We start from the raw sequence: 23,384 nt of genomic DNA, 5'->3' as shown, positions 1-23,384 counted from the left end.
ATGTTATCCACCTCCCATTGGATAACATGGTGAAGAACTGCTCAGGGCAGGTGTTAGCTTTTGGAGATATTCGCGCTTAGCGCGAATATCTCCAAAAGTTGGTAATAGGAGATAGCGATGTTAGCGACTGTTTCCAGTCGCTAACATCTTGGCACGCCCACTTTGCATGTCATTAGTGATAAATATCACTGACATGCAAAGCGGGGCCCAAGATGGTCGCTATCTCCTATTAGCTGTCACTAACTGGTGTTAGCGACAGCTTGGTAATAGGGAGATAATTTTATCTCCGCTTTCTTGGCTTTTAAAGCCAAAAAAGCGGAGATAAACCCCTTGATAATATACCCCATAGTGAGTGAGATTCGGGGAGTGTAAATCTCAGATTTCCCAACTACTAGCCTGTAGGGGTGAAATGACCAAGGTTCGGTCAGTACTGAATTGTATTAGGTAGACCTCTATTTAGAATGGCACAGTGATAAAAATAATGATGGGTTGAAATGCCACTGGTTAGGCTATTTGCAAGCATTCAGTGCATCACCTTTTTGGGTGTCTGATTACCTGTAGTGCGTATGGAAACCTGTGACTGCCACAGCTTTCCAAGCCTACTTCTGCCAATGTTTTTGAATTCTAAAAAAAGTAGTCATTTGCATCTTTTCAAAGAGTACTTGTATGAGTACAGATTTACTATTTTATTTGTAAATCATTCACTGTATATTTAGGTTTCCGCTCAAACATATTAACAAGTTAAAAGCTCTTTGTGAAATGAGAATGACCAGAAAACTTGCCACAGACATAGCAGACCCAACTGAGGGTCATCAGACCCAACTACAAAGCCAAGAATGCATTCAGGAGTTCCACATCCCAAACACACCCTCCCCAGAATCTACGACCCTGCCTGTACCACTTGGACTTGGTAGTTCTTCCTGGGTCTCCTGACTATGATCACATAAAACACAACAGCCTTGGAGTCCCTGGCCTGAAATCACTTATTTAAAATAATACACACTCTTCTCTGTCTCTGTTAGGAGAAGCCATGATGGTAGAGTTATCAGATCGGTGCATGTTGGCAGGCCTCGATGATTCCAGTTCTTGTCTTTTACAAATCATTTTATCAAGTGACTGAAAGCCCATAGCTTGGCTCTAAGAACACGGGCCAAGGCATTAAAATGTTTGGCATGTATATCGTGCAACAAACATAACGCAAAAATATGATACATTCTCTGCAGAAACGTTTCACCTTAGTGCATCAGATTACATCACTGCATAGACATTTATCAAAAGTGATCGTTTTTAAACTTGAACGTAGAAATTTTATTGGCTCGCCCCTCAACAACAAAAAGGTGATTCTACTATGCATGCCCTGAAGTCAAGTATTTAAAAGTGCTCTCATGCATGATAAAGGAAATGGTGGCTCTGTGAAATAAAATATTTGCCTAGGATCACACAATTTGGACAAGCAGGAAAGCCATATTAATTCCAGGTTATCTGGTTTCACATTTTGAAAATTCACCACTGGATGTATATCTCTGTTTGTCTCTCTCGCTCTCTCTGCCGTATTACATCAAAAGTCCAATTTTTGTGTTTTATTCTATGAGTGCAAGGAGAAAAACCAACACAGATATAGCAGAAACAACTCAGGGTGCCAAGACCCAACTACCTAGCCAAGAATGCATTTATTTGGTGGGTGTCACAACCCAAACACACCCCTAAAGCTATGCCCCTGGCACCAAGACATGCAGACAATCTGTTTCACCAAGAGCAGCTTCAATCAGAAGAGGCATGCAGTGTTGAGGACATCACCCAGCTTCAGAAAAGTACTGAGGCTCATGGGAATTGTAGTGTCCATGGACATTCACTTAAATAAGAAGCAATGCTGGTGCACGGATATAAGCAATAAGGGTTAGGATACTCTAATATACTTTGAAAAAATATTGTACTGATCTAGACTGTATTGATTACATTTAGAAGGTACTTATGCTGGATTAATATTTAACATTGCTGGTCTAAAATTTACTGACACAAGGACGGGAATGCACCGCTACAGGATTGGAATGAACCTGTACAATTTACATTGATATAGGCTACATTATACTGATGCAGGTATAAAATGCACTGACTGACGTTTAAAATACATACTAGTTTGAATGCGGCCATACAAGGGTAGAACATCCTGATACAGGGTTATTTAATGAAGTAGGTTTAAAATATAGCAGAATAAATTACAACATACTACAATATAGTTAAAATATACAGATACATTTTAGAAGACTTAGAATCAAGATTAGATTTAGGGCTGTGCAAAGCTAGGAACGTTCACTTTGACAACTTCCTTACTACCAGCTAGAACTGAAACAGAAAATCAATTAGAAAAGCGGTGTCTTGCTTGTTGGCTGTCTAGCCACCCTTTAGACTTGTTAGGCTCCAGTGAGATTTCTTTTAGCCGGGGCCTCGGGACAGAAACAGAATTGGTTTTTGCACTAAAGTCCCTCAGACGTGACCTGGAGGAAGGGGCATTATTCTTGACCTGCCTGCTGCTTTTTATACAGTGGATCATAACATATAGGTCGAGTGCATTGAGCCTGCAAGAACATGCAATGTTTTGGTCTGCATCCTTTCCAGTGTTTGACTCTCATTCCTCTCTATACTCATTCAGTGTCTGGAGCCCTCCAAGGATCAAGAGTTTACTCCACTTTGTTTAAAATCTATCTTTACACACAAACTATCATCATTAAGAATTTTGGCATTAGAGTAATCTCATTAGCCGATGATACCCAACTCATTTTGGGGCTGAAGAAAGCACTGGATGAAATCCTGGTTATTAGGCCATCTTATTTTGTGTAACCGACAAATTATTGAAGCGTATCATTTCCAAAACATAATTACTGCTGTTGGGTCCATCATTCCCTGGGACATCATTTCATTTGCTCTCAAATATGAGAGAAGTCTCCTCTCCTACAGATAATATAAAGAGCCTTGTTTTTCGATTGCACAAGGATGTCAAGGAGATGAAGAACCGATTATAAATGTGTCGTCAAAGCCATTTGACTGTCAAAGCAAATGTATTGTCAGTGTTTATGCCAGTTCCATTAGTCTGTGATTTATTCTTAGTAAGTTGGTGGAAATTAAAGAACATATAATAGCTTTTATTTTACATTAATTAAAGAGATCTGAGGTATATTATAGCACAATTGAAAGCAAGACACTACTAGGGGTGGTGAAGAGACTGACAACATATTTGTGGGCTTCACATTTTGATCATTCACCGACCACAATCGCCTCATTTAAATGAAGAATGGCAAAGGTATGGGAAAGGCTTTGGCTAGATTTGTACGTTTGATGTCAAAATTGTAAGAATACAACTTAGATATTAACTCTGTGACCAGTGGAAACCTTTACTCACAGATTATCATTGAGACTACCTCCAAGAATTATTAATGCAAGGGAAGAACAAGACGATGTTGTGACTTCTTTAGATGCCATACAGAAGTGTGATGATATTGAGTTAGAGGATGAATGGTTAAAGTGCATTACTCATAGTAGGTATTCTGGTGTTAACCACCACCAACAAATTACCCATCCATGGTTTTACATGTAAAAAATGTAGTTAATATATGTAAATAGTGTTTGTTGCAAGATAAACAGTCGAAAACAGTCGAAAACCAATGAGAAAACTCTACATCCTGTTCCTTGACCAGAGTGGCCCTTGGACACATAGGCAATTGACATTCCAAGCCCATATGTACTACGTCTCAAGGATATGAAGTTTCTATTTGTGGTGGTGGATTGTTTCAGTGAATTAATAATGGTTTTACTAGTTCAAGGGTGAAAGATGCTGTATTAGATTCTCTCAAGACGGTAGTGAGAAGTGGGACCTAATTGCTTGATTTCGTACATGGGACACACTTTGGGGTCCATTAGGATGTCGGGCGGATTGCCCCCGCCAGGGTGGCGGTGGCCACCGCCACCCTGGTGGGGGCAATCCGCCCGACATCCGCATTCTAATTCCCCCCCGCCATATTAGGATGGCGGGGGGGGACCGCGGCGGACAAAAACACCGTCCGCCGCTTTTCCGCCCCGGTCGCATTGCGGCCGGGGCGGTAATGGAACCATATGGTGGCGGTGTCTATCAGACACCGCCATCCATATTAGGGTGCCTTTCTGCAGCTGCTTTTCCGCGGCGGCAATGCCGCCACGGAAAGGCAGGCGGGGATTGCTGCGGGGGCCCCCTGCAGGGCCCCCAGGTTCACGACACTGTCAGGGGGCACATGGGGGGTACCTATGGTACACCCCCATATTTGCATATGCAAAGCGGCAGGCACGGCGCGGTGCCTGCCGCTTTGCATATGCAAATGCAAAAAAGCATTTTTAGCATCGTGGCGGGCGGTGCAGAGTGCACCGCCCGCCACAATGCTAAAACTACAGGATGTGCCCGCCACTGTGGCGGGCACATCCTAATGCCCCCCACGGGACCCCCGCCCTTATGGCGGGCGGTCCCGTTTCCCACTATGGTGACGGGCGGACAAAGTCCGCCTGTCATCATAATGACCCCCCTTGTGTCAGAGAAGATGTTGATGTTTTCCAGCATACTGATATGGAAAATGTTAAATCCGCTGTTGTACTCTCCCTTATCAAATGGGATGGCAGAAAGAGCCAATAAGATTTTAAAAGAGGGCATACTAACTGCCCTGTATTGTGGTCTGGATGTCATGAAGTATTTGAGAAAGAAAGTGTTAAATTATGTAAACACATAACACTATACCATAGGAGTCATGCTGTTTTTACTTTTGATAGGTAGGGAAGCTAAAAACTGATTAACGCCTGTTTCTGGAAGGATGTGCAAAAATCTTCACAGAAAATTTCTTCTGAATTGTTGCAACAGGTTAAGGAACAGGTAGTGAATAAGCAATAAAAATGTAAAGTGTATTATGATAAAGATCCAAAAATAAAAGAAAATGGCATCTTAGTTGGAGACTGGGTGATTATTAGGTGTATGCGAAATTCATTTAGTTTACTGTTGCACAATTGTTGGAACTGGGGTAGCCTGGCCTAGGGCAAGACATACATTTCAGAGGCACAGTGTTAAGGTTGCAGACCACCCAAGAATAAAAACCACGCAATAGCACACAAAAGAAAACACTACACCGAAAATGTAGGAAAATACGTACTGCTTTATAAAAATAATATACTCTTTGTCCTTAAAATATATAGCTTAGAACATTTCCGGTCACTTTAGTATCAGCAATTATATTACTTAAACTGCTAAGCGAATAATCAATTAACTTCGTCAGTACTCTTACACTTATTACTCTAGGATTCACAGTTCAGTACTTTATAATCAATCAGGTGAAATATTAATCCGCTAGAACCTTAGGAAAGAAAACTACAACTCAATATAAGTACATGCAGATTTCCTTTTTGAGATGAAAGAGCAAAACTTCTTAATCAGGAAATTAATAGTCTTTGACAAGGTGCTAGCTTAAATCATCAACTTTACATTACTAGCGTTTCTAGCATTTAATTAGGCCTAGTTTCTAAATAGTGCCTAAAACTTTACAACTGGTCTCAATAATAGCAATAATACTTTTTAAACTGCTATGCAAGTCATTAATTAATTCCAATAGTTAAACATGCACCATGACCATGGCTGATTGGTAACCCTTCCACTTTCTTAGGCCAGATTAGCTGTACATCGCTCTTTATTTGGCTTCTCAGCAATCCTACTCCACCAGAGGGGGGAAGAAAGCAAGCGGTCGCCAACTGTTGAGTACCAGGGGTCTTGAAGACCTTTGTATTCTTTGCACCCCCCAGATGACCAGGCCTTTTGAAGTCAGTTAGTTAGTTTTTAACAGCTAGGCCACTTGTTTCTTAGGCCCTCCTCCCTCAGTTCTGCATCGAGTGGGGGAGGAAACCAAACGACTAGGAGACCTTACCGGAACTCTCTCAGCACTCCCTCGCTCTTCCCGGCTTACTTGTTTAGACGGCCGGCAGGCAGTTCCTCCGCTCACCCCCTCAGCACTCAGTCGCTTTACCTCTGGGGATCGGCCTCCTCGCTCCCACGCAGAAGAGCGGAGGCCCTCTCAGCTACAACTCGGGCCGCAGTAACGGTGATTCCGCCACACAAGCGGCGGCTCCTCACCACGAAGGATCGGTCCCACGGCGCGTCGATCAGTCTGCCAACACTCGACGATCAAGAGACGTTCCACCGGCGCCTCTCCTCATGCGTGGAAGCGCTCGCTCTTGTCCCGCCTCTCCCGGCGGCCGCTCCCAGGAAGGACACTACTCTCCTGGGCCTGCTCGGTCCTAGGCCCCTCCTGTGGGGATGGTGATCGCGACAGCGGGCATGCGCGAAGGCGCTTCCAAGAAGTGTCTCGCCCTCCCCTTTTCTAAAGGAGACAGTACTCTTCAGGCAATGCGCCAGCAACGCGGAAGGCGCTCCGGGGTCCCGTCCACAGAGAGAAGCCTCTCAGGCTCAGTGGATCCCGGGGCAGGCGCTGTCACAGAAAACGATCAGCCCCTCAGGGGTCCCGCTCACAGTGGGGTCGGCGCTGCCTCCAGAAACCGGCCAGCTGCACGAACAACCAGGACTTCCCAGGAAACCAGGGGACAAGCCTTCCTCAGCACCCAGGAAGGTAGGAGATCAGTGCCAGTTCGTTTCCTTTACCTCAGCGCCCACTCTGCCAAGTCCTTTTAGTACTCAAGTTGAGATGGGGGTTGGGGTCCAGGGAAGAGGGCTATTCTTCCTGAGTCTCTTTCTGCTGGGCAGAGGACTGCGCACCGCAGCACTGCAGTCTCCTTCTCCTTGGACTTCCCCTGTATGGTTTGGACAAGGGGCAAGCTAGGCGCCCAGGGTCTCCAGTAACCCTTCACAGCGGGGTCAGGACAAGTAACCAAAAGGGGAGTAGTGGGGTGGATCATAAGGCAGCTTCCCAGTCCAGGAGGTCAACCCTAAGTCTAACCTCTTCCCACCCTTAGCTACAGCCTGTCCTCCAGCTGACTTCCACAGGTAGACAAAATGGCTGCCCCGCATTCCGCCTTTTATAGGCTGCCCTTCAATGGTCCAGCATGGACCAGAAGGTTCTGGAATGCCCTATGTTAGGCTATGGCCAAGTTCTGAGTGTGACAGTTGGGGCAGTTGGTGGCCACCATTTTAGGTGGTGCCAACTTTCCTGTCAGAACAGGCCTCTGGGCCTGAGGTAAAAGATTATGGGGGAAAGAAAGAACACCTATCCCCTTGACCAACACCTAAAAAAAGTAGTAGACACAAAAATATCAAGGGAGTGAGGGGCAAAAAGGGGACAAAATAAATAATAATGAGGAGGGACTGCGCAAAAAAAATCCAGACAGGTCTAACACGCGTCCCCCCCAGCTGAAAGTGGGGAGAACTACCCAACCCCTTGGGAGTCCTCTTCACTAAGGCGGAAATACCTGGAGAGACCGTCTGCATTGGCGTGGTCCACTCCAGGCCGATGTTCCACCCGGAAGTCCATTCCCTGTAGGGAGATGGACCACCTCAACAGCTTGGGATTTTCCCCCTTCATTTGCATCAGCCAACGAAGGGGGCGGTGGTCAGTCTGAACCAGGAAGTGCGAGCCAAAGAGGTATGGCCGCAGCTTCTTCAGAGCCCACACCACCGCAAAAGCTTCCCTCTCAATTGCACTCCACTTCTGTTCCCGGGGAAGCAGTCTCCTGGATAAGAAGACTACAGGCTGATCCAGGCCCTCTGCATTTAGTTGCGATAACACTGCCCCAATGCCATGTTCGGATGCATCTGTTTGAACAATGAACTCCTTGGAGAAATCGGGAGCCTTCAGGACCGGTGCTTCACACATTGCCTGCTTCAACTTTTCAAAGGCTTGCTGACAAGCCTTTGTCCAAACTACCCGTCGAGGTTGTTTCCTAGAGGTGAGCTCTGTGAGGGGCGCTACAATAGTGCCATACCCCTTCACAAAGCGACGGTAGTAACCTGTGAGGCCCAGGAAAGCTCGGACCTCAGTCTGTGTCTTGGGGGGTTCCCAGGCCATGATTGCCTCAATCTTTGCCTGCAGGGGTTGCACTGACCCCCTACCCACCAAGTGTCCAAGGTACACAACCGACCCCTGACCAATCTGGCATTTACTGGCTTTGATGGTCAATCCAGCTTGTTTCAGCGCCTGGAGAACTGCTTGCAAATGTTGCAAGTGGTCCTCCCAACTGCTACTGAAGACAGCAATGTCATCCAGGTAAGCAGCCGAGAAACCCTCCATTCCAGAGAGGACCTGGTTCACCAGTCGCTGAAATGTGGCAGGAGCGTTCTTGAGACCAAAGGGCATCACACAGAACTGGAAGTGTCCCTCGGGCGTGGAGAAGGCTGACCTTTCCCTTGCTCCATCTGTCAAGGAGATCTGCCAGTACCCTGAAGTGAGGTCAAAGGTACTTAGGTATTGGGCAGCTCCTAGCCGGTCAATTAACTCATCCGCCCTGGGGATTGGATGAGCATCAGTTTTGGTAACTGAGTTCAGTCCTCGGTAATCCACACAGAACCTCAGTTCTGGTGTGGTGCCCGGTGGGGCGGCTTTTGGGACTAGCACCACCGGACTGGACCAAGGGCTGTTGGACGGTTCTATCACTCCTAGCTCCAACATCTTGGCAACTTCGCCATGGATGCTAGCCTTCACCTTGTCCGACAGCCTATAGGTCTTGGATTTCACTGGAGGGCTGTCTCCTGTGTCCACATCATGGGTACACAGGTGGGTTCTTCCCGGGACAAGGGAAAACAGTGAAGAGTACTGCCCCAATACCCGTCGGCAATCCTCTCGTTGCTCAGGAGTGAGAGACGGGGAGAGAATTACTCCCTCCACCGACCCATCCTTCTCTTGACATGAAAAGAGGTCTGGGAGAGGCTCGCTCTCTGCTTCCTCAGCACCATCAGTCACCAGCATCAAATTGACCTCGGGCCTGTGTCCAGCTGTTGTTGGTGGATCCAATGGCCCTACAATGTCGATGCCCACCCTTTCAAAGGGGGTGCTAACGACAGGAAGTGGTTCCAGGGGAGCCTTTAGCTTCACCCCTGTTTTCCCACTAGCCTGGCAGGATACACATGTCCTACAGTATGTGTTGGACGCCACTTTCATCCGAGGCCAGTAAAAGTGGAGGACAAGCCGTGCAAAGGTCTTGTCCTGGCCTAAGTGTCCTACCAGTGGTATCGCATGAGCCAATTCCAGCAGAAAGGCTCGGTATTGCTGCGGGACCACCAAGGCCCTTGATGAGCCAGGTAGAGGTACCTTGGGTTCACTGTAGAGGAGGCCATCCTCCCAGTAAATATGGTGGTGTCCCGTAGCATCACCTGCTGCCTGGGCTTCAGCCTGACGCCTCAGTCCCTCAAGGGTGGGGCACTCCCTCTGTCCCTTACAGAATTCCTCCCTGGTAGGACCTCCCTCCACATGCCATTCAGCAGGGATGGGTAAATCCTCCAGAGAGTCTACTCCCCCCTCCACGGACTCCTGGCCTACCACTGCAGGTGGCCGATCTGTCACATGGGGCGTGGAAGCCGAAGGAGGCTGTCCCTGTCTCCGTTTCTGTCCCTTTTTGGCAGCGGGTTGGGCCATTGTTCCAGGCTCCAACCCAGGCAAACTCCCTCTCCGGGCAGTCGCAGACCGTGTGCTTACACAGGCCCAGTCAGGTGTACCCAGCATCGCAGAATGCGTCCGGTATTCCACCTCTCTCCAAGTGTTGTGCTCCATGTCATTCCCCAACAGACAATCAACTGGCACGGCAGGGCTTACGGCAACTCGAAGTGAACCTGCAACCCCTTCCCACTCAAAGGGAACCTCAGCCACTGGATAGTGGCCCATTCTGCCGTCAGCCATCGCGGCGGGGTGGAGTACATTAGGAACAACCTGCTCTGGAGACACCAGTTGACTTCTCACCGTAGTCATACTGGCTCCTGTATCTCTCAGAGCCTCCCCTCTTTGGCCATTGATGGTAACCCATTGCCCATACTTTGTAGTATTTGGGGGCACCTGGATCTTTGGTACCATCTCCCGCTCTCCCAGGGACACTAAGGTGACACCCGCCCACTCACCCCCCTTATCTAAGGGCAACTCCTCCCCGAGCGCTACACTAGCTACTCCCGGTGACTTTCCTCCGGTGGGAGGGGGTGGTCTCTTTGGGCATCTGACATCTCCCTTATAATGTCCAACACCACCGCATTCAAAACAGTGGAGAACCCTTGGCTGCTGGCTTTGGCCAGGATTAGGGTTTCTGGGCGGGTTTGCCCTAGGGGTGAAACCTGCTCCCTTACCTTGGAAATTATTTTGGGGACCTTTGGAGAACTCCTTCTTTTTATCTCCTCCCTCTTTCTTCTGGGGGGCGCCCTGTCCGGCTTTTTGAGAATCCCCTCCAGTCCCCTTGGAGGACACCCGGGTACTTGCCCAAGTGTCCGCCTCCTCTGCAAGCTTCCGGGGATCGGTCAGCTTGCTGTCCACCAGGTGTTGGCGCAACTCGGGAAAACATTTCTCGAGGAGGTGTTCTTTCAAAAATAGATTGTACAGCCCCTCATAGTCTTTTACCTCGCTGCCCTTGACCCAACCCTCCAAAGCTTTCTTGGCGTAGTCTAAAAAGTCTACCCAATTCTGGTTACTCATTTTGTGACTTCCCCTGAATTTTTGTCTGTACCTTTCAGGGGTAAGTCCAAACGTTTTCACCAGTGCCACCTTCATGACAGGGTAGTGGGTTTGCTCATCCTGCTCCAGAGCCAACAAGGTGTCTCTGCCAGCAGGTGGCATGTATTTATACAGCCCACCTCCCCAGTGAGTCTCTAGGATCCCGTGAGCCCTTAAAGAAACTTCGTAGGCGGCCAACCATTTGGCAATGTCATCACCTGGGGTGTAACTAGCGATGACATCTTTAGGTAAATAGGGTCTGGATTCCCTGGTGTCCACTTTCTTTTCGCTGCCACCATTGTCTGGATTGGGAGACCTACGGATGAGAGCTTGTAAGTCCATCTCCTTGATGGTTCGCTCATGAGCTAACCTCCTTTCCTCCCTTTCCATATCCATCCTAGCTAATTCCAGCTTCATTCTCCTCTCCTCCCTCCTATCTTCTAGCTCGGCTTCAGTTAAACCCTTCTCCGAGATGCTGCTGCCCACCCTGGGAGGTGACCTGGTACCTGTCGGTAGATTCCCCCCTCCCGCTTGGTACAGCATGGCAGTCTCAATGACAGTGTCTCTGTCACTCCCTTCTGATTCTGGTACCTCCCCGGAATGAGCCTCCACCCATGCCCGAATGCTTGTCAGCAGCTCGCCTTTCCTGGCACCCTTTTTAAAAAACACATTTTGCTGCTGACACCAGTCCTTTAGTTGGGTCACAGTATAGTTATCCAGCTCTTCCACATTTATCTCCATTTTTACTAGAGTATAAACTTTTCACACAGGAGGTAACCAAAAGTGTCCTGGGGTCAACCTCCACCCACCACCAGAAATAAATTTAGAAAAAACAAAATTTAAATTAGGAGGGCCGCAGGGAGAAAACTCCTGGTGTAGGTTAGTGTATTGCGTTGAATTACTAGTGCGTAGCTGCAACCAAGTCAGTCATCCCACCGCTAGGCACCAAATGTTGGAACTGGGGTAGCCTGGCCTAGGGCAAGACATACATTTCAGAGGCACAGTGTTAAGGTTGCAGACCACCCAAGAATAAAAACCACGCAATAGCACACAAAAGAAAACACTACACCGAAAATGTAGGAAAATACGTACTGCTTTATAAAAATAATATACTCTTTGTCCTTAAAATATATAGCTTAGAACATTTCCGGTCACTTTAGTATCAGCAATTATTTTACTTAAACTGCTAAGCGAATAATCAATTAACTTCGTCAGTACTCTTACACTTATTACTCTAGGATTCACAGTTCAGTACTTTATAATCAATCAGGTGAAATATTAATCCGCTAGAACCTTAGGAAAGAAAACTATAACTCAATATAAGTACATGCAGATTTCCTTTTTGAGATGAAAGAGCAAAACTTCTTAATCAGGAAATTAATACAGTCTTTGACAAGGTGCTAGCTTAAATCATCAACTTTACATTACTAGCGTTTCTAGCATTTAATTAGGCCTAGTTTCTAAATAGTGCCTAAAACTTTACAACTGGTCTCAATAATAGCAATAATACTTTTTAAACTGCTATGCAAGTCATTAATTAATTCCAATAGTTAAACATGCACCATGACCATGGCTGATTGGTAACCCTTCCACTTTCTTAGGCCAGATTAGCTGTACATCGCTCTTTATTTGGCTTCTCAGCAATCCTACTCCACCAGAGGGGGGAAGAAAGCAAGCGGTCGCCAACTGTTGAGTACCAGGGGTCTTGAAGACCTTTGTATTCTTTGCACCCCCCAGATGACCAGGCCTTTTGAAGTCAGTTAGTTAGTTTTTAACAGCTAGGCCACTTGTTTCTTAGGCCCTCCTCCCTCAGTTCTGCATCGAGTGGGGGAGGAAACCAAACGACTAGGAGACCTTACCGGAACTCTCTCAGCACTCCCTCGCTCTTCCCGGCTTACTTGTTTAGACGGCCGGCAGGCAGTTCCTCCGCTCACCCCCTCAGCACTCAGTCGCTTTACCTCTGGGGATCGGCCTCCTCGCTCCCACGCAGAAGAGCGGAGGCCCTCTCAGCTACAACTCGGGCCGCAGTAACGGTGATTCCGCCACACAAGCGGCGGCTCCTCACCACGAAGGATCGGTCCCACGGCGCGTCGATCAGTCTGCCAACACTCGACGATCAAGAGACGTTCCACCGGCGCCTCTCCTCAGGGCAGACACTCCCTCGCCGGGCATGCGCGGAAGCGCTCGCTCTTGTCCCGCCTCTCCCGGCGGCCGCTCCCAGGAAGGACACTACTCTCCTGGGCCTGCTCGGTCCTAGGCCCCTCCTGTGGGGATGGTGATCGCGACAGCGGGCATGCGCGTAGGCGCTTCCAAGAAGTGTCTCGCCCTCCCCTTTTCTAAGGGAGACAGTACTCTTCAGGCAATGCGCCAGCAACGCGGAAGGCGCTCCGGGGTCCCGTCCACAGAGAGAAGCCTCTCAGGCTCAGTGGATCCCGGGGCAGGCGCTGTCACAGAAAACGATCAGCCCCTCAGGGGTCCCGCTCACAGTGGGGTCGGCGCTGCCTCCAGAAACCGGCCAGCTGCACGAACAACCAGGACTTCCCAGGAAACCAGGGGACAAGCCTTCCTCAGCACCCAGGAAGGTAGGAGATCAGTGCCAGTTTGTTTCCTTTACCTCAGCGCCCACTCTGCCAAGTCCTTTTAGTACTCAAGTTGAGATGGGGGTTGGGGTCCAGGGAAGAGGGCTATTCTTCCTGAGTCTCTTTCTGCTGGGCAGAGGACTGCGCACCGCAGCACTGCAGTCTCCTTCTCCTTGGACTTCCCCTGTATGGTTTGGACAAGGGGCAAGCTAGGGGCCCAGGGTCTCCAGTAACCCTTCACAGCGGGGTCAGGACAAGTAACCAAAAGGGGAGTAGTGGGGTGGATCATAAGGCAGCTTCCCAGTCCAGGAGGTCAACCCTAAGTCTAACCTCTTCCCACCCTTAGCTACAGCCTGTCCTCCAGCTGACTTCCACAGGTAGACAAAATGGCTGCCCCGCATTCCGCCTTTTATAGGATGCCATTCAATGGTCCAGCATGGACCAGAAGGTTCTGGAATGCCCTATGTTAGGCTATGGCCAAGTTCTGAGTGTGACAGTTGGGGCAGTTGGTGGCCACCATTTTAGGTGGTGCCAACTTTCCTGTCAGAACAGGCCTCTGGGCCTGAGGTAAAAGATTATGGGGGAAAGAAAGAACACCTATCCCCTTGACCAACACCTAAAAAAAGTAGTAGACACAAAAATATCAAGGGAGTGAGGGGCAAAAAGGGGACAAAATAAATAATAATGAGGAGGGACTGCGCATAAAAATCCAGACAGGTCTAACAACAATTATGTGAAATTTCGGCAAAGTTACACAAAATTACACGTAATAAAGCCTTATAGCCCGCCGTAGCGGGCTATACCGGCTATTAAAGGCCCGCTGAATCGTTAAAGGCCCGAGCCGAAGGCGAGGGACTTTAACGAAACAGCGGGACTTTAATTGCCGGTATAGCCCTGCTACGAAGGGCTATAAGGCTATTAGAACATTCTGCCACTAGAGGGCAGAATGTTCTAACAAATTAAACAAAGGGTTCTCGAAGCTCGAGGGGATATAAATCCCCTCGAACTTCGAGAAGCCTTTGTAGAACATTGGAATGTTGCTCTACGGGCCTTTACCGGCCCGTAGAAGCAGGGAGCACTCCATTGTCTGCAATGGAGCTCCCAACATTCCAATGTTCTAATAAATGATAAAGGTTTGTGGAACAAAGGAGTGTGGTGAAACCTCATAAAGAACAGATGGCTATTCTGTTAAGATAAAATCCAGAAACGTCTAAGGATATTTTATGTAAACAAGCATGAACGTTTCTAGTGTTGTGACTGGTGGTTTCGAAGAAGAAATAGAGCATACTGAATATTGAACATTTAATGAACCTGAGGAAATTCGGGGTGATGCTTCTCACAGAGGCTCGTTGGAAGTTCCTGGTGCTCATGGTGTCGTGGAAGTTATTTTGGACAGTTGTCAAAGTACATCACATGAATACACCTCAGTAGGGAGACAGTCTAGAATTTCTGTTGGGTTTTAGGATTTTGTTCTTTATCGAGATTGATTTATATATTGTTACATGGCTTAATGTTTTACATGGCCCTCAGTTCGTCAAAATGCCAGGGGTAACAGAACTGACATCACATACCCTTTGACCATAATGAAGGAAGAGTCATCAGAAGACTAACCCTGGGCGGTGAACTCCGCTCCGCTCACAGAGTTTGTGGAGTTTCCCGCCCTTTGAGTTACGCTGAGCTCGCGGAGTTCCGAAAAACTCCGCTTCGCGGAGCTGAGTTTTTTCCTCGCTCGCGTTCACCAACGTCAAGTTGGCGAGTGCGTGCGAGGAAAATCCACCTCCCGGCGAGATTCCTCAATGCGGGAGGGTCAGGTTTCTCATTGCAAGTGGTTGAGTATGCTCGCGAGCGTTCGCATTGAGAAACTGCCCGTTCGAGTTGTGAAAACTGCTACTCAAGTAAAAATCTTCTCGAGCGGCAGAAAAGATACGCTTGCGCTATGCATGGTGCTGTTCGCAATGATTGCACAGTGTAGACAAGCATCCTGCACTGTGCAATCACCGTGAACTGCATTTTTGTACTGTACTCCGCCGCTCGCGGAGCTCTGCGTAGTGCGACTGAGTTTTTTTTGCACTTCGCGTAGTGCAACTCTGCGAACTCTGCCCAGGGTTGCATATGACCCTTGACCCTGATTTTTTTTCCAGGAAGTCATGTCACATGACTTTAACCATGATGATATTGCAATAATTGATACAGCTGAAGTTCCATAATGTCTTCATATTTAATATCACAACACATACAAACATCTATTTTAGACACCACCTATATTTCAGTGCTGACTTGACCTTTGAAAGTACTGGGACATAATACTTGCTCAGTATTGTAGTGAGTGAGCGAAGTGAAAAAGTCAGGCCTCTGCTAAGAGTTTCTGCCCCCAAGAAAACTTTGAAGACAATGTGGTTAGATAGTGCATTTTAAAGCCCAATTTTCGCATACATTTGCTCAAAAGTCATAGGCTCTGAAATGGCACTCATTACATTTTCAAATCCTTTCATGGTGTGCCAAGCCAATGAAACCTAAAGATCCCTAGGACTTGACCCATTTTTCCAAAATGAGCCATGGATGCCACCATATGTCAACAATTAACTCCGTTGTGCCAGGCCTAGCCTTTTGTCACAGGTACACCATATGCGATTGTTGCCCCCAATATGCCAATGCAGAATTTTACATTTATGACATTCATATATCATTGGTCAAATGTGCCATTACCATCTCCTGGGTGCCCATATGCCAAGAATAATCTCCAGTGTGTTAATGCCCCTAATTTGTCACAGGTGACTGCCATGTTAACAATTAGCTCAAGTATGCCACCATCAATATTTTACTGCAGCTCTCTCTAAAAGACAAGAATTACATTCACTACGCCAGGTCCAACGACAGATTTGCAAGCATGACAAAACATTCTCACTTGCACTAACTTTTATTCACACACCGTCTTAAACATAAATCCACCCAAAAGCACATGCACAACATGCATGTAAATGCATTTTTTCTTACCTAAGCTGCCACCAAAGGTCCATTCCAGAGAATTGTGCTACATTTTTGTTACCCTAACAGGGAATAGTACAGTATTATTTACAATTAGCATAATTGGCAGAAAATAAGGGGAGTCACCTCTGTCTACTTGGCACTGATTTTGCCACCTGTGAGGCCAGGTGTCACAAAGGCAGTGCCAGGGGTCCCAAGTGGGAAGTCAGGGGTCACAGCTGCGACCCCATGTTTAACTTACTCTGAACGTACTTTTTTTAATTCTCGTTTAAAAAGGTGAAGATGTACTGTATGTAGAGTTTTGTTTTCGTTTTTTATTCTATGTTTATCCTGTGTGACCTAATGTTGAGTGTAGCCTAACATTCAGAATCCTGTAGTGTGTTGTAGTTTCTGACGTAGCGCATGCTCGTGTTGCATCTCTGAAACTTTGCCTTTAATGGTTAACTTTCACACTGCGTCCAGCTTTAAAGAAAGTTAAGTATCATATATTCTTCAGTTCAAGTCTAAAAATATGGCTCCTCAAGGAAAGAAACCTCTTTTTGACCAAGTAACATGCGCTGCGTTGTCTAAAAAAGTATGCTAGTCTCCCAGTCTTCAGTGAGGAATGGGGACTTGGGGGCAGCCGTTCACAAGGAGGTCAGTCCCCCAGAGTTTTTGGGGAAGTGGTGCAGTCCAGGGACTGCAAGGGGTTTGTGCTTCTTTTGGGCTACTTTTGTAGCCCAAGATGTATATGGCCTGCCATTTAAGGTCCCAAATCACATTTTGTCTTGGTGACACAGTGGCAGGTACCTATGCAGGAGCGTTTTTGTCCCCACCTTCCATCCTCCTTTTTTAAGGCTGTTTTTTGTTTCTTTTCATCGTAGATGCTCCATTATGGGGCTGGCTAGTTTTGTTGCATAACAGGTGCGCAAGGGAAGTTATGTTATTCGGTTGTCGCTTGATTCAGGTCCAGCCTACGTACAGTAGGGATGATGTTGGAATAGTAAATCTACTATTCCTTAGCCTAGAGTGCCCTCCAGCGCAAGCCGTGGTAACGAATTGCGTTGTAAAACCAGCGTTGTAAACACCGCATCGTAATGGATGTTCCCCGGTTTAAAGGTTAATAGAGGTAGAAAAAAGGGAAGGGATTTTAGAGGTCCCAATTACAGTGGATCAGCTCTGATGCAATTATTTTATTGACGATTTAAGTTTCTATGAGGGCGAGGAATATTTTGGGGGAGGGGTTGCTTATCATAGGTGATTAAAGATGTGTAGTGAGTTTATAGTTTTGTAAGGCAATGGCCCAGATCATGTTGTAACGTGCACGGCTCCTGTTTAAATAAAGCAGGCTTTTGCACACAAACCTGGTGTCAGTGGTCTGTGCTGCTTCCCTCTTCCCCAATGATCAACTCTTTCGAGCTCCCTGTCTCCTCTAAAGCCCTCTCTGGTGAAACCCCAAAAACGGATGCACCTCATGTTCCTCTCCAGCTCCACGTACATATCACAATGATCTCTCCATTGTTCTCCCAACAGAAGGAAGATTTGCATGACCGTCTTGTTCTTGACGAGGCTGCTGCAGTGTCCCCGGAGCAACAATATCACACTTCTATCACATCAAGAAGCACAACTCAGGACACTGAGTTAAGAAACCACCAGGATCCTCACAACAGCACTTGGAAAGCCCTAAGGCAGAAAGGCCTGTGAGGTAAATGAAAAATTCAAATGATATCCTGTGTTTTGATATTTTCTGGTATCTGGTGCAAAACTATCTAATTAGGTGATTCATGTAGAGGGTTTGTAGTGGCATGTCATGCATTTATTTATTTCATAACTATTTGCAGCATTTGAAGCAGCATGGTTTTGAGGAATAAATAATCATACACATTCAAAATATGTCTTACAAATTCATCATTATAAATGAGATAAAATACTCTCTACCATACCTTGTGGGGGGGTATTGCAAGTCACCAAGGTGTTGTGTAACCATATGGAAGAAGGGGCTGAAGGCTGAACTCTGAGGTGTCTTTCATAATTGTTTTAATTTAAGAGGGAGGGTATTTTATTCAATTAGATTACTCCAGTGTCTGTAAACCACAAATCTTAAATCTGTAGTCTCCTGCTTCCTCATATGAATGACTATGGTCTACTGCAAAATCAAGCACATATTCAATATACAGTTAATATTTTGCTGTGAAAACATACGTACATTTATGCAGGTAACTTAAAAAACATAACCGTACTTCATAATGTGTGGAAACGTGCAAATAATTTTTGCTTTCCTGAAAAGAACTACAGCTGTGCAAAAAAGAACCCCTTTATCATAAATGACTGTTTGCTACTTATGGCTCTTCATTTCAGAACAAAAGCTCATAAGAGCTGAAAAGCTAGTTATTGTTTTCATTGTTTAAACTGCTGTTGTAATTATGCTTCCTGACCTTCCTTTCACATTGTTCTAGCTCTGGCAGCAGGTGCTGAACAAAACTATTCAAATGTTATAACATAACGGTTTATCAGCTACATTATATTGTTATTACATGCACCTAGTGATACAGCTACCCTGCAATAAGACAATTAGACAGATTAGTATGCAGGGATTGCAACATTCCATGTATTGTAAATCATTATATGTTGATGTACCACTGTGAAACTAACATTCAAAAGGTGATCAGAGAAATGTTTGCAAATAGTGTAAACCACTGCCACTCACTTGGGGTAGCATTCTAACCCATTGCATTTTGCTGGCTGTGCCACTCTAGACAGAGGTTTTCCTTAGGTACATCTGAATTGATCTTGCTGTCATGGGAACAGTAGATCACAAACTGCCAGGCGAGGCACCCTCCAGAAGAGAACACAAGCAACCCCAGAGAGGTTTTGACTATGTTAGACCTTGTCAGTAAGGTGTAGGTTGAATCCTGTGGCCCAACAAACAAAGGGCCCACGTCTGGGTCTGCTCTTGGCCACATAGGGCAATATAGCAACGCATTGAAGGTGATGGTAGGAATGCTTGTGAATAGCTAAACCACTGGCAATCACTTGGAGAAGCAGTCCAACCCATCCTTTTTCACCCACTGTGCCAACCTAGAAAGAGGCCCGCCTTATGCAAAACAGTATGAACCCGGCTCCTCATTGGAACAGTACATTCTGAACTGTCTAAGGCCCCCTACAGAAGTTAACACAAGCAGTATCAGACAGTTTATAGTGCTTTAAGGCTTTGTCAGTGAGTTATAGCTTGAAAAGCTTGGATCCAGTGGCACAGCAAGCACTACAGTGGTCAGTAAAATGCTCATCTAACGTGCTTAGCATTCCTTAAACCAATCTAGTAATGTAGCAAATGCAGTGAAAGCCACTGGAATGACATGAAAATAACAACGTTCTGATAATCTAACACTTAACTGACAGCCCGATTTAGAGTTTTGTGGATCTGGACGGGTCATCAAAACCCACCAAAGTTGTCCGCCTGTCAGATTTAGGGTACGGGAGTTTGACGGACAAAAGTACTTTACCCGTTTTCAGCATTTTCCAAACTCTGTTAACCCTAAACATGATGGAGGGAGCGGCAGAAAGCCACTGCTCAGTTGGTTGTATTTAAAGTATAATTTCTGTGATGGAAACATGGTAGTTTACTCTCTACACTTGTGGTGGAGGACAAAGAGCTTAAATAGCCAAACCCTGCCCACAACAACCACTAAATCTGCATCTTTCTACATGTCCCTGCTACTCTAAGGCTTGGTACTCTATCTGGCAATGCTGGAGTAACAACAGCACAATGCAAAACAATAGAGAAGGTAAATACACATTTTTACCCTTTTTTAATGCACTATGTTAACTATCACTGGCACTAAACATACAGTTATGTACACCAAATCATATCTGGCATCAATGTACCATCTTTCACTCTACATACCCATATTAAATTCTCACCTAACACAATTTTACTACCCCCACACCTCAAGTCAGTAAGACAACAGGCAATTTTAACAAATCTACATTATTAAACGAAAATAAAGTGCTAACACTTTAGAACTTTTCAAATGTTTTACCAAATAAATGTATGCTAAGAATATCTTCCAATTTGAGTGTTTAACGTAAATCACGCAACTATTCTGAGCCTAACATTCATCATACTTTACTCACTTACCACATTTCACAATCATATTATTCCACCAGGTACCCCAAGTACAAATTCCCACTACCCAGTCACTGACAAGTTACATCTTTAAATCTGGCACATAATATGAAGGGCTGGACTCATGCTCACATGCAAGACATTTCACTCATGTATGTATCCTTAGCGTAGGCATACATAATATATGGTATGGAGTGATTGTATGTGAACCACAATAACTGCAGGTGTTCCTACATTTACTCACAATCAGAATGAAGTTAAATGTAGTCACACACACATGACCACTCTGAAAGCTCCACACCCTAGGCCCTCACAGGAACGCTCCCACTTCCTTTAACGCGCTGGAAAGGAAAGGAAGAAAACCTCCCACAGTACAACACATAGGAAATCACAAGACCTGAAAGTGGAAGTAAATAGTTAACCCCAATAAAATCTTGGAAAATGCAATCCTATTTGGCAAACATTGTAACACTTAACAAAAATAATGATATCTCCAAGTACACAAAAGCTTGAATTATACACCTTTATAAATAATAAATATTAAGGGACAACGAAAACATATTACTCTGGGTATTTAATTTTTTTTTTTTTTTTACAGTCCAGGATCAGGTAATTAAAAATAAGGTCCTATTAGAGTCTTTAGTTGGCTTCATGCTTTTATCTTGCCTCAACATCAGAGTAGTGTCCTCCACATGTGGCTCTTCATCACCCAGATGCAGGAGGCTATATGGGCACCTATATTTTGGGATGAGGTGTGAATTTTAGTATGTTGTTTTGGTGGGGCAGACCTAGGGACTTATGTGGAGGGTTGATGACAGGAATAGTGAGGTTTTGGGTTTTAGGAGTGTTGAGGCTTTTAGAATGTTTTGAGGTGTGGGGTGTTTTGGGGTCAGGTGGAATGGTGGAGGGAGGTGGACGGATTAGGTAAGGAGAAGAACTTGGCTGTAGAATGGGGGCAGGGCTTTGAATGAGGGCATCGGGTGGAATGGGGTCAGTGGTTTGACTAGGGGTAGAAAGTGGGAAAGGGGCAGGTGTGCTGGAATGATCGGTGTCAGCGGAGGCAGTAAGAGAGAGAAAACCTCTCTGTAAGGCAGACAGGGCAGAGCGCATGTCATCCAGGATGATAGTCACTTGTGTGAGTTGCGGACTGACACCCAGGACGGCATACAACAATGCTGTCCAGGACGGCATTCAATAATACTGTCTGCCTCACAGAGAGATTCTTTAGAACTTTCAGTGCCTACTCTGACACCAGTGCTAGTGGGATGGGGCAGGGGAGAGGTGCCTGGGTTGAAGGGGACTCCCAGCCTATTTACAGACTAGGTGCTGTCTTTATACCAGAGGACAGGAGTGAAAGTGGGGCTGGTGGCAGTGGTGGCGACAATCACAAGAACAAATATTGTGGCTCGTTTTGTTTCAGCCACTACCAAGAGGGGCTAGCCTGTGTCAGTGGCCTCATAGTTATTATAATTATTATTATTATTATTATTATTATTATTAACACTTCTTAAGTGCATGGCTACCCTAAGGCCTCCCAGCGCTAGCGGCAGAAAGAACAGGCGCAGAGAAGTAGCTAACAGTTGATGTTCTGGAATAGCCAGGTTTTGAGACATTTCCGAATGGCGAGGTGGGATGTCTCTGAATGCAGATGCAGGGGAAGGGTGTTCCACAGTTTAGCTGTATTGTAGGAGAAGGAGCGACCCTAGCTATGCATTCTTTGGATTTTCGTGATGGTAGCTAAATTTAAGTTTGCAGAGCGGAGGAGTTTCCTCGGACGGTAAGGAGTGATAAGGGGCTGGTTGATGCGTGGGCCTTTACCCATTACGGTCTTGTGGGCAGTACATAGGGCTTTGAATGTAATCCACTCTTCTATTGGCAACCAGTGTAGGGTCTTCAAACTGGGCATAGCTGACTGTGTTCTGGGCGAACCCGACAGAATTCGGGCGGTACAGTCCTGGGCCACCTGAATCTTCCTTAAAGTGGATTTAGGTGCTCCTAGACACAGTGAGTTGCCATAGTCTAGGAGCGAGAGGACTAAGGCCTGGACCACAGTTCTCCTTGCCCCCATGGGAAGGAGTGGGAGGCTTTTCCCCAGCATTCTGAGAATGCTGTGACAGACCCCTGACACTTCCACTGCGTGCTGGTCGAATTTAAGTGACTTATCAAGGCACACGCCCAATCTTTTTATTTTGGACTTTGGGACCGTGGGGGGTCCCAGACAGGTTGGCCATGACATGTGCTATTGGCTTTATAACCCTCATTGCCACTGGGTCCTTCTGTCTTGGTCGCTCCACCTTCAAACTCCCAGTGGCTCTTCTGTGTGTCCTTGAAGTCTAGCCAGTGTCTCCCCCACTTGTTCTGGAGGAAGGTGAAAGCAGACATATGAACGCATTAGTTACATACTAGAGATCAATAGCAAAAGGTACACACATTAAAGAGGGCCAAACATCAGTCATTGTGTCATACCAATCTTAACAAAGGGCACCTAATGAGACATCATAAGGGGCATGATTTTGTAAGACCAGCCGTTCCATCACAAATGTCATTGATATTCTGTCTGCTGTGTTACAAGTGTCACTTATAATAATTTGTATGGATTATCTGTCACTTTTGTGCAAAACTCAAAATCATACACTATATCTGTTAAGGAACTAAATTCAAGTAAAGCTAAGTTTTACCAAGTATCCACAATTGCAATCCAATCTCAAACAGTGTGCCACATCTATACCATTAGTTATAGGGGAAATATAGACCTGCTACACAGTTTGGCGGATGGCTTACCCTGTCACAAAGGTGATGTAATTTCAGTCCACCTTATTACAAGTACACTTGTAATCCAGGATATCCATCGCATTTGTGATGCAGTAACCCACCTATCAAACTGTAAATAAGGCCATGAGTCACATACAATTGATGAAAGAACAGGGCATAATCCATCAGTAACAGCTGATCCTTCAGCAAAGTTATGAATACAGTATTGACAATGTGCCTCATTTATAGTTTGACACTTATGATTCTGCTTCATAAATGTGACAGATATCCTGTCAGCCTCATGTATATGGGAGATTATGAACACCT

At 46.0% G+C, this 23,384-nt stretch overlaps 1 protein-coding gene across 4 annotated transcripts in view; it reads left to right on the top strand.

Moving 5' to 3' along the window:
- The window catches only part of TSPAN4 (tetraspanin 4), a 2,988,612-nt gene that overhangs the window by 1,743,159 nt on the left and 1,222,069 nt on the right, over positions 1 to 23,384 (top strand). For all 4 annotated transcript variants that reach the window (XM_078682789.1, XM_078682790.1, XM_078682791.1 and 1 more), the window contains one exon: positions 17,714 to 17,885. The gene's annotated coding sequence lies outside the window, so the exon portion shown is untranslated. The remainder of the gene's footprint in view (positions 1 to 17,713; positions 17,886 to 23,384) is intronic.

This window comes from Lissotriton helveticus, chromosome 3_1 (assembly GCF_964261635.1).
Source record: "Lissotriton helveticus chromosome 3_1, aLisHel1.1, whole genome shotgun sequence".
In the NCBI taxonomy this organism is placed as follows: Eukaryota; Metazoa; Chordata; class Amphibia; order Caudata; family Salamandridae; genus Lissotriton; species Lissotriton helveticus.
The sequence above is the reverse complement of the archived record's forward strand: the minus strand, read 5'-3'. Positions and strand labels throughout refer to the sequence as shown.